General features: G+C 39.5%; 1 long non-coding RNA gene across 1 annotated transcript in view; it reads left to right on the forward strand.

Moving 5' to 3' along the window:
- Positions 1-3,832: 3,832 nt before the first annotated feature.
- Positions 3,833-12,057, forward strand: part of LOC306835766 — a 51,166-nt gene continuing 42,941 nt past the window's right edge. Inside the window, exons 1-2 of the long non-coding RNA XR_013780692.1 lie at positions 3,833-3,893; positions 4,739-4,913. This is a non-coding gene — a long non-coding RNA (uncharacterized lncRNA). The remainder of the gene's footprint in view (positions 3,894-4,738; positions 4,914-12,057) is intronic.

Below are 12,057 nucleotides of genomic sequence, written 5' to 3' on the forward strand. Positions count from 1 at the left end.
CCACTCCACATTTTCATACGAGGGTATATATCAGAAAACTGCAGCTCCACTTTTTTATTTTGCGTTTTTCCTTATACCCCTTACCATCCAGTATTTCTAGTTCCATCACTTTTTTTCAGTTTCATTAAGTGAGAATTGAAAAGCAGAGACAACCCTTTGATTTAAGATATATTAATGAGTGTCAATTTATTCGCCGTCTATCGGACAAAAAGAACACAATCCATTTAAAAGTATGGCTCCCTTTTTCTCTTTCTCTCTTCAATTTCGTTTCCACCCCTAGTTTCACACGTTTGTCCCACAAAACTGTTGAAATTGGATGTTAAAATACCTTTGCTTTAGCAACCTGTCAGCTTCTGGCGGACGTGTGAAAAGGGAATACAAGCTCTGCCTTAAACACCTATCCCCTTACTGCTTCAATAAATCGAAATTCACGCCATCTTTGTCCAAACCAACTGAAGCCAACGAAGACCACAACCCCAGTTTCAACACCATATCATATGAAAATCAGTACTTTGGATCTGCAACACAGGTGATATTCTTTATTTGTCTTGTTGTTGAGAAAATATTCAAAAACGAGGATTGAAAAATACCAAAGTGAATGTGATACATTTATTTCCCATTGGCAACAAGTCTGCTGAGAAGAACCTACCATGAACAGTAACACCTTAAAATGATGTTCTATGAAAACCTTTCACGTGTTCGTACTGTTGGTCAAAGAACAGGCGTAATTAAATGAAATGGCTCGAGCATATAGGATGCCAACCAGCAAGAATGCTAGTTTATAGCGCTCACGAATACTATAGAGAATATATTTTTTAAAGGTGCTACCGCTATCAACATGTTTAGTTAGTTATACTAGCTGAGCTAAAGCGAAGAGATTGAAGCCACTAACGAGGCGTTTGAGATTTATGACACACAAAGTCTGCAGGTCTATTATTCAGGGGCATGACTGTAATATTGCTGATGGACAGCTTGATGCCAACACAGTGGTTTAAAAGTATGTCTGCACTTTCTAACATAGCAGCTGGGGCAGGATGGAACAGTGAGTTTCACCTTAAAGTGTGGAGTGCATGGACCCAAGTGATACCTCCCAGTTGATGTTTTTTGTTCGGATCGTGTTGATGTGATCTTTATTTGGCTGTACATAGATTTGGTGTTTGTATTTTTTATGTTTTTTGATGTAGTGGATACTTCCAGTTACATGTAGCCTTAGTATAAATGCTTAAACTGTAATCATAGTTTCAGACTCCGTTTTGTAACTTCTGCAACATACTTATTATGACATTTCTTACTTTCTGAGACCAATCCCGCATGCCCACAGGGAAACTTTCCTGCCGTGAGGGAGTTGTGTAAAAGACAACGGATGATTTCAGAGGCAGACTGTCCTGACATTTTCTAGAAATGTTCAGGAGAGCATGTGTGGAAGTGGCTATGCAAAGGACATACATAGAAATCGAAAATAGAAAACTCTCCTGCATTGAAAACGACTTTAGTAGATAGAGATTTTCTATCAAGAGTTCTGCTAACAATTTTTTTTTTTTAATGCATGCCTTGTCTTGTCTAAACCCATCCATGTAAAACAATCAGTGAGGATGACATAAGCTGTTGACAAGATAAATGACGAGCCATTACACCTCAAACATGACAACCCATGAGAGCCCCTACGAACGAGGATTGTTAATTCCTGAGTCTAGATTAAAAACACCTGTTGGTAAACAAGACAATTATTCTGTAGGGTTCAATGGGGAGCTGTGTGTTAATCATACATGCATCCTCCCCTGTTAAAAGGCAACCCGAGATTCCCCCAATGAATTCCCACTGATTAACTCGATACTCCTGACTGTTTAAAATTCATCCAATGAGCAAGAAACTGATCTTGTGTGTGTTTTTGCGTGCATGTGTGCCTGCCTGTTCTTTCCCCACAAGATCCCAGAAAGTGTATGCATAAAATATCCCAAGTCCCTGGCGTCAGCACAATTAGCTGTTAAATAAAATACCTACTCCTTGATGCTTTTGCAACGTTTTAATTAGACAAAGCAGCTGAAGTGAGGGCCCGTTTTAGTCAAATAAACAGCTCTGTTTGCCAAGAAAGAGCTCCCTGGAGGGAAAGGCACTAAGTGAGGTGGCTTGGGGTAGGAGACCGAGAGACAGCAGCAGTTTAACCAAGGAGCGAAAACTTGTTTTCTTATTAAAGTTTCTGACGATGTTTACAGTAAAAGATCTAAATTGATAAAAAAAAAAAAAAATGGACTAACCCCATGTAACATTTTTTTTGTTCACTTACATTGCCTGAAATATTTTCAACAGTTATCAAAGCCAGAGAAATCCCCAATGATGAGCCAAAATGACCATACAGAATGTTTATGCCTGCCATGAAAAGTTACGCCAAAGACCTCTAGCAGCAGAGAGAACGGCCATGATTCCCCGTTAGCCTCAACGTCATCTTTTGTCATCGTAGTATTGATTGAGAGCCCCCTGGTGGCGGAATCTACATGTTGTATCTTTAAAGGAAATAAAGAACACTACATGCTCTTTCCTGTCTGTATTATTCCCCCTTTGTGCCACCATGCATCTCGAGTTTAATTTTTGTTTTTTGTTCTTTCATTGATTCGTTTGATTCCCTTGATAAATTAAATTTGCTTCCAGGTCCTGAGGATTAAATATGTTTCTAAGTACTGACAGAAGGTACAAATAGCTTTTGAATAAAATGCAATAGACACCCTAAAGGACCAGTGGATCTTCCAATGTGGAATCTTGCCGTGAAGTTGCAGATTGCATCTAACTGATAACCCCTGACCCCCCCCCCCCCTCCCCCTCCCCCATATGGCCATATCTCAACTATTTGGTCAGTAGAAACATGGCACAGCTGCTTCTTGAAAACTTGGACTCTTTTCAATGCCTTTTTTCTCACCAACATAATGTAGTTTTTCAAGTATAAAATAAAACCCTCTCATCTGCCATCACTTCTAATGTTGGGCTGAGTTCAGTCGATCAGTTTCTTATACAGATAGATAGATAGATAGATAGATGGATAGATGGATAGATAGATAGATAGATGGATAGAAAAATACTTTATTGATCCCAAGGGAAATTCAAGCATGAATGTTTATGTACAAAATATTGGAGACATTACAAAGCATTCTTACGACACAGCTTAGATATCTACACTTGGACGACTCTGGTCTGCTCTAACATTCAGTTTACAAAGCGGTCGAGTGGAGTGATAATAAAGCTTCAGAGATGAATACAATGTAAACAAAGCATAGTGTATTTGGTTAACCATGTGATGTCCACAAAAGCCCCCATTATTATTCATAATGAAAAAATTGAGGTGTCAAAACATCAAGATTAACTTTCACACGTCAGGGATGGATCTTTGCTTTATTAGCATTGCGCCTCCTTATGAGATTTTACCTGAACTAATCCTTCTTTAACTTTCCTCCTGTCACTCAGTCTCTTTGTTCAAACTGTGCGACTAAGATGGATAGAGCGAATAACACCCTTAAGTCTCTATTAGCTTTTCTTATAAACCAGCTAATTATACCCTTCATACCTCTCTTCTCATCCTTTTATCTTCACCAACTTTCTCCACTCCCACTTAAACTGTGTGTTATCACTGTTCCCCAGCACTTGTCATCTATTCTCACTCCTTTGCTCCACAGAGAGCGTCATTCACAACACATTTTCCCAGTGACTTAGAGTCTCTCTTTTGCGTTCCTATCTTTCTCTTCTTTTCTAGACTTTTCCTTAAAAATGACAGCTGGCAAACTGTCAGGTCTGTAATCACGCTGTCTCGGCCATATTCAAACATTGTCAATCTTTTTGTTCCATAGAGGCTCCGAGGCGGGAAATATGTCAGAGCTCTGAGATACAAACAAGAGGATTGTCAACACGTAAGAGAATAACTTAGAAAACCCTGAGGTGTGTGTGTGTGTGCTCGTGGATTTCCGAAATAGAGAACATGTGTTTAAATTCCTGATGCATTGCGAGATTCCCGGAAAATTGTATATACACAACGAATAACTAGATCTTTATCTTGCCTGACCATGTGAGTTATACAACAACAACACATGATATTTGTATATGAAGCATTTGGCATTTAATTCCTCTTTAGTGTGTAGACATGACAATTGAACGGTCATAGCATATTTACACTTATCTGTATGTTTTCCAAGGGACAGCTTCACGATGCCATACTGTGTAAAGCCTGAAAACGCAATTGCATAAAACAAAAGTTGTAAAGTTGGATTCTAAAACCTTAAATATGTCCAACATAGGTATCATAACATCTACAGACATGTCTCAACTTTAGATCTTCGTGTCATTTTCAAATGGAATATGTAGGATCTTTGTGTTAGAGATGCTCGGGGTCGACCATTTTGTGGTCACCTAACGTTTAATTTTTACATAAAAGATGCAAAATGTAATTCCTGTCATTCATCTATGACTCTAACTGATAAATACAAAAGTACATCCAGAAAAAGATGTGTCACATCAAATATGTGTTGGAAAAATTCTGTGACCTGAACAAATATTACGAATAAGAATGATAAATCAGGCTGATGGGAGACAGTCACAGATTGTCTCCACTCTTATATGTTGCTATTGGAGGAAGCCTCCCCTCCTCTGATCGCACCTCTTTGTAACATGAAACTGAATGTGCTCTGAACTTATGCAGATGCCCAGATGCTGATTTTTTTGTCACTCTCTTTTTTTTTTTTTTTTTTTTTTTTTACAGATGATTGTGTTCACATCATGTCCGCTGGGGGGCAGTATAACCCCAGTGTTAAGCCTCTGGTGGGCCAACATGAACATCCTCTGGATGTCCTCAACTTCAGTGTGGGCCTCTGAAGGGCATTAAGAATAGAGGAATGTCACTTCTGCCAAGTGTGTCAACTTCTTTGTCTGTGAAGGTAAGGATTCATTGTTTATTGAGAATAAAAAAAAAAATGGCTTCAAACTGGAGCATAGAACACAGTGTATGAGCTCCTTCATATCTGCAAAATAATGCATATGACAGTTTTATGGAATATATGAATATTGAATAGAACATAAACAACATAAACTGGTGTGTATTGACTGTTGATAAGTAAATCCTGTTTTATTTTTTTAGAGGATGGTTTATAATTGTGTGTTCAGAGCATTTTTGAGTTGTTGATAGATGAAACAGAGATGCAGGATAAGGCATGGATTGTGACGCTGGTTACAGCTTCAATTAAGTTCTCTCTCAGAAAAGTTGAAGGTGACACCTTTACTGAAAAGATGCACAAGTATTGTAAAACAAGCCATTCAGTTTTCATGTAAAAACAGAATATATTTTGCATCTTTTGAGGAATGCATTGCCTCCTATGAGCTTACTGTTTAGACAGTAAAATATATATTTTTAGGTTTTGTCCTCAATTCCTCCCTCTGAACTGTCTGAGTGCATCTCGTGTCTTTTTTTTTTTTTGCTGCTATTTACAGCTACATAATACTAGCTAGATAAACTCTTTTGAAGTGTCGCAATCTCAGATCTGGTTTCTCTGTCTTGGATGGGAATAGGTTTAGACATGGCAATCAGGACGCATTCACGTGAAGGGCATTGATTGATTCTTAGATTATCTTTCAATGCACATTTCAGATGTCTTCTTCTGAAGGGGGTTTATTTGAACATGGTCACAATCAGCTGTGTTTTTGTGATGGGAATTAGCTACAGAGTGAAAGTTGCGATTGAAGTGAAGTAAATCTTTTTGAGTTCAGAGCTGCAAAGAGAAGTCTCACGGTTCTCTAAAAAAAAGTATTCTTTTTCGTCCTCTCAGAAGTTCTTACTGTACGTGCAGGAAGAAATCCTTTTTCTATTAAGCTTCATTATTTCTGAGGGACGTGTGGATTTTGACAGCACTTGTGGAATTAGCAGGGAGCTTCAGGATACAGTTTGGCACTGGGAAAAGATAAAAAAAATTGGTTCAGGAAATAACATACAACCAAATAAGCACTTAATTGACTTCCTGCATATGGACAACAAAATATAAAATAAATAAAACATATGGAAGCCAAGAAACATGACAGATATGAATACATGAAGCTGCAGGTGTAGGTTCAACAACCAGTGACAGATCTTGTTTTTTGATACCATGTTCCTGAGAGAGGGAGAGAGAGAACGAGGTAGGGGTGTGTGATAGTTTGTCAGTCCAAACAGAGTCATAAAGTGCTGCATGGTTAAGCCTGATGAATTAATAACAGGGAGGCAGATGGGTCCCAGGGGCACTGTGGGAGCCGAGCAGCATGGAGAGCAGAAAAAAAACACACCCTGATATCACACTCAAACACACAACGCACACACTTTTAATGTCTGTATGCGTCCTTATTATCTGTCAGAGACTCATTTGCTTCCATTTAACATGTAGTGACATATACACCTACTCGCAAGTCTACTGTAATCCCTCAGTGTTAATGCGAATCAATCCTTCAATTCAGGACTTGTTTCACTCTGTTGAAAGTCCGACCCTCTCCTCTGTTTTTTTACACCCTATTACAGCAGCCTTACCGTTATTGATGAAAGTGATCGTTGCATGTTACACATAATCTGCAGATGCCTTTGCAGACCTAATGAAAGCCAGTGAGGTCAAAAAAATGATGAATAAACCAATCGGAGAGCATCAGTGAAGCATTGGGGGTGTTAACTGTTTTCTCTTTTGCATCAAGCATTTCAGTTGTGTGTGTGCGAGTACTCTGTCTCTGCGTGCTCTTTCTGTTTTTGAAAATGAGCAAGTGTCGTTGCATTTCAGGTCTAATGATCACCATTGAATCACTTTAATTGCCAAGTTCAATTAAAGCTGTGTCCAGATTCAATTTATAGTTGTGAGATGCTCAGGTCTTATCAGGCTTAATCACAAAGTGAGGCTCCCGTTACTCTCTTCATTTCTTATTGTCTGCTGTTTTCTTTCATTACCTGGTAGCCAGTTTTTTTTCGGCCCGTCTTCCTGACTATCCCCATAGTACAGCTGTATGAGAAAGCTGGCAGTAAGCTTTTTATGACTTTCACAATGAGGTTTGCATCAGTTACAATGAAGAAAAGTAGCCTTTGATTTTTTCAAAGTTACAACTAAAACATCTGAGAGCTGCACCAATTCTTTTGAAAAAGCTGGATTTAATTATTTCTTCTATTGCAACAGACTTGGTTGTCTGCAGTTAATTTAGATTAGGTGAGTGTATGTTTCCGCAAGAGATCCAATTCTTATTTATTTACCTTAAAATCCGCCAAGTCTTGCTGACTTTTTATACGATGCATATGTAAAACTGTCCCATATATCTTTAGCATTTCAGATCCCCCCCCTCACTCACTTCTAATATCTCTTAGTACAGCATTATGCTCATGCTTCAAAACAGCTGAGGGTTGCTTTAACTGCAAATGAAGGTGTTAAAACATACAACATACTCACCTCGGCGCTGATGTAGCATAATGGATGTTGTGGGCTGGAGCTGATGACACACCAGGATGAGGTGCCAAAGGAGGCTGCTGGTAATTTATGACAGGCAGACAGGTCAAGGTTGCCATGTAATCTTGTGGCTGATGGAAAGCAATGAGTGTGCATGTGTGGTGAGCAGGGAAGTGGAAGTACATGTTTTTTTTTTCTTTTTATTTATGGGCTTTTCATAGCCTTTATTGGATAGGACAGTGGACAGAGTCGGAAGGAGGAGAGAAAGAGAGAGAGACATGCGGTAAAGGTGCCACGGGTTGGAAGCGAACCCGAGTCGCCCGCACGAGGACTGTTGCCTTGATGCTTGGGCCACCGGCAGCCCCAGTACATGTGCATGTTTGATGAAAGAAAGGACCTCTCGATGTTAATGCTCTGTTCGCTTGTTGTCTGTCATATTGCTGGCTCATATGATCTCATGGAAATACACATTTCCCCCCACAAAAAAACACTACCATGTGTGAAGACTAAATAATCTAGAAGTATATTATTTGTAGATTTTGCTTGTCTTAGTGCGCTGTCCATTTCAAGTCAGACACTCTAACATTCAATTTAAGACACGTTTTTTAAATTATTTTTGTGTCGAGACTCTTGGTCTTTGACTCATCAATACAGTAGGAATTTTAATTGTAACATGTAAATACTCTGTCACTGTTTTTGGTTGAATGGACAAGAGAATAAGATTTAGCTCTGTTCTCTTCAAATTGCATGTTAAATAAAAGAGAGAATAACTCTTTGCCCCCCTTGGCTTTAAGAGTCACCAGCGGACATAACATCATTCTGTCGGTCTGTTTTTATTGAAGAATATTTTTTGTCTTATTTTGAAGCCTCTGAATGAAAAAATGGCTATCAGCCAAACCTGCCACACTGATGACTTTTGTACCTGACGTTTACTTTAAAACTAACTTAAAGAAATACACATCTACCCTTTAAATACCCACATACCTGTACATCAGACCTACAGTATGTCCTCCGATGTTTCCTAGTTTATCAGATCACATCCAGAGGCTCATCAACTCTCCATATTTCACTCGCGGATCCCTTCGCCCAAGCAACAGTTCGTAAAAACAAATTAAACCTTTTGCAAACAAAACAAAATATCTATATTTCATTAAGCGGTGGTAGGGGCTATTTAGCATTGTCACAACAAGTTCCACGTTAAAAGGCCTTTGCTCTGTCTTTGGCTTCTCAATCTGCCAAGTTGAATAATTGAAAATATTTTCTCAGACTGTCAGGCCTAGAGATGTGAAGAGCCAAGGCAACGTTTCCGTGAGTCTCGCAACTTCGCGTCTCTTGCCTTCTTAAGCTCTGACATGATACTGCCGCATGCTTCTGTGTCAACACGTGGGTGATTTCTCAGTTGGGTTACACATGGCACAAGTGCGGGAATGTACGGAGGCTGCTTGGTTTTAGCTAAGCCAGCCAAATGTCTCCACACTGGCTTGAATAAATCGAGATGGGCAAATAGAATGCATACAGATGGAAGAGTATGAAATAGTCGAAGCTGGGAATATACTATGGCACACGGACAGCTGGATGTACAGAGCACACACACCAATTCACTGTCCTCTGCAAAACCTACATGTTAGTGAGGAGTCTGTGTTTGGGCTGTCAGGCCGATAGCAATCATGCATGCATGCATTTGTGTGCATTGCTTTTGAGCATGTGCCAGTTTCTGTATGAGTGAATATTCATATGTGTAAGAGTGTGGGTGTCTGTCTGTGTGTGTGTGTGTCTGTCTGTGTGTTTGTGTGTCTGTGTAAGCTGCCAAACATGGAGAGCAGGAAGAGGAAGAGGCAAGATGGTTGGAGGGGCTGTTTGTTTATTCATTACCCAGCGGCCTCAGCGCTTTCAGGGGGACATGGCAACTCTTGTCCTGGGCCCTTTAGCACTGGTCTGTTTGAGGCCGGTGCTGGCCCTGCCATGGCCTTCAGCTCTCACCTCCTTTGCTCTCCTCTATGTCTCCTCTTCTTTTTTCGATCTGATCCTGCTTCGGCTTTTACGTTTGTTTGTCTTACAATGTGTTTTTTTTTTAATTTTCTTGACCTGTTTCATTCTTTCTCTTCACACTGGGATACTTTGTCTATGTAACAAATAATTCACCAGCAACAACAACTTTTTGGTTTAGGAATTCCATTTTGTTCTGATCCTTCCAGATGTGGCCTGTTGATTAATGAGCTTTATGATTCTGGGTGACTGGGTTTGCAATGCATGGTAAAACACTTTTGGCATTAAGTTCTTATTTATTTTTGTCAACTACAGAGAGTTGTTAGGTCTCTCATTGCCTATGTTTTCATAAATTGACGAAAATCAAGAATCTGGAAAAATCTGGTTTAGTTGATACAGGCACCCAATCTGGTCCTAGGTGGGATTTTCATTCCTGATGCCTTCTTATGTTCTTGTCTTCCAACACTCTCTCACCTTACTTCCCGTTCTCTCTTTTGAGTCATCATGCTGAGTTAAAGAGAGGAATAGGATTTTTAGCAATAAAGAACAACGTTCATTTTGAAAGGATTAGAGTGTGTGTCGGAGTTGCATCCCCGTGTTTATACATCTAGCTCTATTACATCCATTAACTTGACATTGTTTCCCTTCCAAAAGAGCCTGTACTGCTCAGTATCATTAGGTGTTTTTGGCCTAACAGTTCTATTGACCTTTTGAAGAGGAAACAGGAAGATAGTTCATAGAACCAGCGGTGCAGAATCAACAACAAGAGGGGTTCCAACAGTTCTATGAAAAAGTTCCTGCAGTGTGAAAACAGCTTTAGTAAGAAGTTGGAGTTGCGATAAATGGAGAGGAAAAAACGCTCAGTGCTGCTAGCTTACAAAAGTTGTCTTACGGCAATTAAAATCTCTTCATAGTAACCACTAAGTCTCTTTTAAATTGCTCTGCTTAATATTTCCTTTTATACAAAGAGCTAGTTTACATCTGCAGTCCCTCGGTTACAATACTTTAAACTGAGTGTAGCAAGGTGCTGGTGGCGCAGTCATTAGTGCGTGCGTCCCATACATGGAGGCTCAAGTCTTAAAAGTGGGCGGCCCGGATTCGAATCCAGCCTGTGGCTCCTTTCCCGCTCGTCAATCCCCACTCTCTCTCTCTTTGATTTCCATCTATATTCAATATCCAATCTCTCCAATAAAAGCGCAAAAAAGCCCCAAAATAAATCTAAGAAAACCCTACAACTGAGTGTAGCAAGTGTAGAGATAAACAACTGATGAACAAGCTGCGCCTAGAACACAGACAGCTGAAAACGCTGGACTATTGGTGGTACTGTTAGTGGCACAGGCCCTTATACATCAACTTCAAACGTACAAGTTTACTACTCAGTAAGAACTGCTGGCCTCAGAGTTTTAAGGTTCAGTTTATTCCTGGGGAATCATTTAGCTGTCCAACACCAACAGATACACCTGAAGAACATGTCAATACTTTTTTTTAGTAGAGCCCAACCTTTGCCTTTTTTTTTTCTTTTACAGATTTGAGCTTAATCTGAAGGTGTTGTTTTGTTGTCAAAGGACCACAATGCAAGAATTCCAACAAATGAGTTCAATCAAAGAAGACAACCCCCCCCCCCAAACAAACAACAAAAAAAACCCAACAGAATCAGAACGATATTTAAAACCTAACCTTACACCAGCTCATGCTGTGCACCGCCTGATCTGACTGGGCTAATCTCCCTCTTGGTGGGAGATCATCGATTCCCTGCAACAAAAGACCTGAGCCAGGCACACATCTTGCTTCTGACCCTTTCCTCCATACTCGGCCCAAGCGTATGTTCAAACCCCGACCCAATTAATAGCCATACAGGGGGATCAATTCCTCAGGCTTTGGGGTGTCAAATGTGATATGGCATTACTTTGGCTGGTTGCTGTAAAAGAGCCCGGACTGACTGATGCTTCAAAGCTTTCCTTTCTCGTCAGTCGAAGCATTCAAATTGAGATTCAGATTGGTGCGAGGTGTTGAGAGGGGGAAGAGATGAGAGGGTTTGATTTTTCTGCTTTCCTTTGTTTTCAGAAACATGATTGATTGATCAGTACAGTCACCTTTCATTGATTGGTTGTTGCTTTTCGAGTTTGTCAAGATGACAATTTGTGAAATTCTTTTGTGAATCATGTGCTGTTAATTTCGTCTACATCGTTTGTTAAGTGAAGGTGTCTGTTATTTAAAAAAATATATATACATTATATATTATAATGAAAATAAAGGTAATGACTAGTTCACTCTGCTCACCTAAGAGATGTTGTGATGGTTGTGTTATTTGTCACTGGGTCTCAATTGGACACTACAAGTCAAATAAGAGTCTCCAAGTATATTTGCTGTTAAGCTGATTATAGAACATCACCTTTTTCTATTTAAAAGTACATCAGAAAATACCATTATTGGATCTGTATCCTATTAATATGCACAATGAAAGTAATTGAAGAACTAGAGTGTGATGTATAAAAACAGCAGTTTCGGTATTAGCCAAACTGCAACATTAAAAGTACAAAATAAATCTACAAATAAATAACTGTGTTCCCCTTTAGGGCATTTTTCAGTTTGAGACCAAAACCAAGCCAGTGACGAGCATTTCTTTGAGACAAAGAGAACAGAGAGGAGAAAA

Source organism: Symphodus melops (genome assembly GCF_947650265.1).
Source record: "Symphodus melops genome assembly, chromosome: 15".
NCBI lineage: Eukaryota > Metazoa > Chordata > Actinopteri > Labriformes > Labridae > Symphodus > Symphodus melops.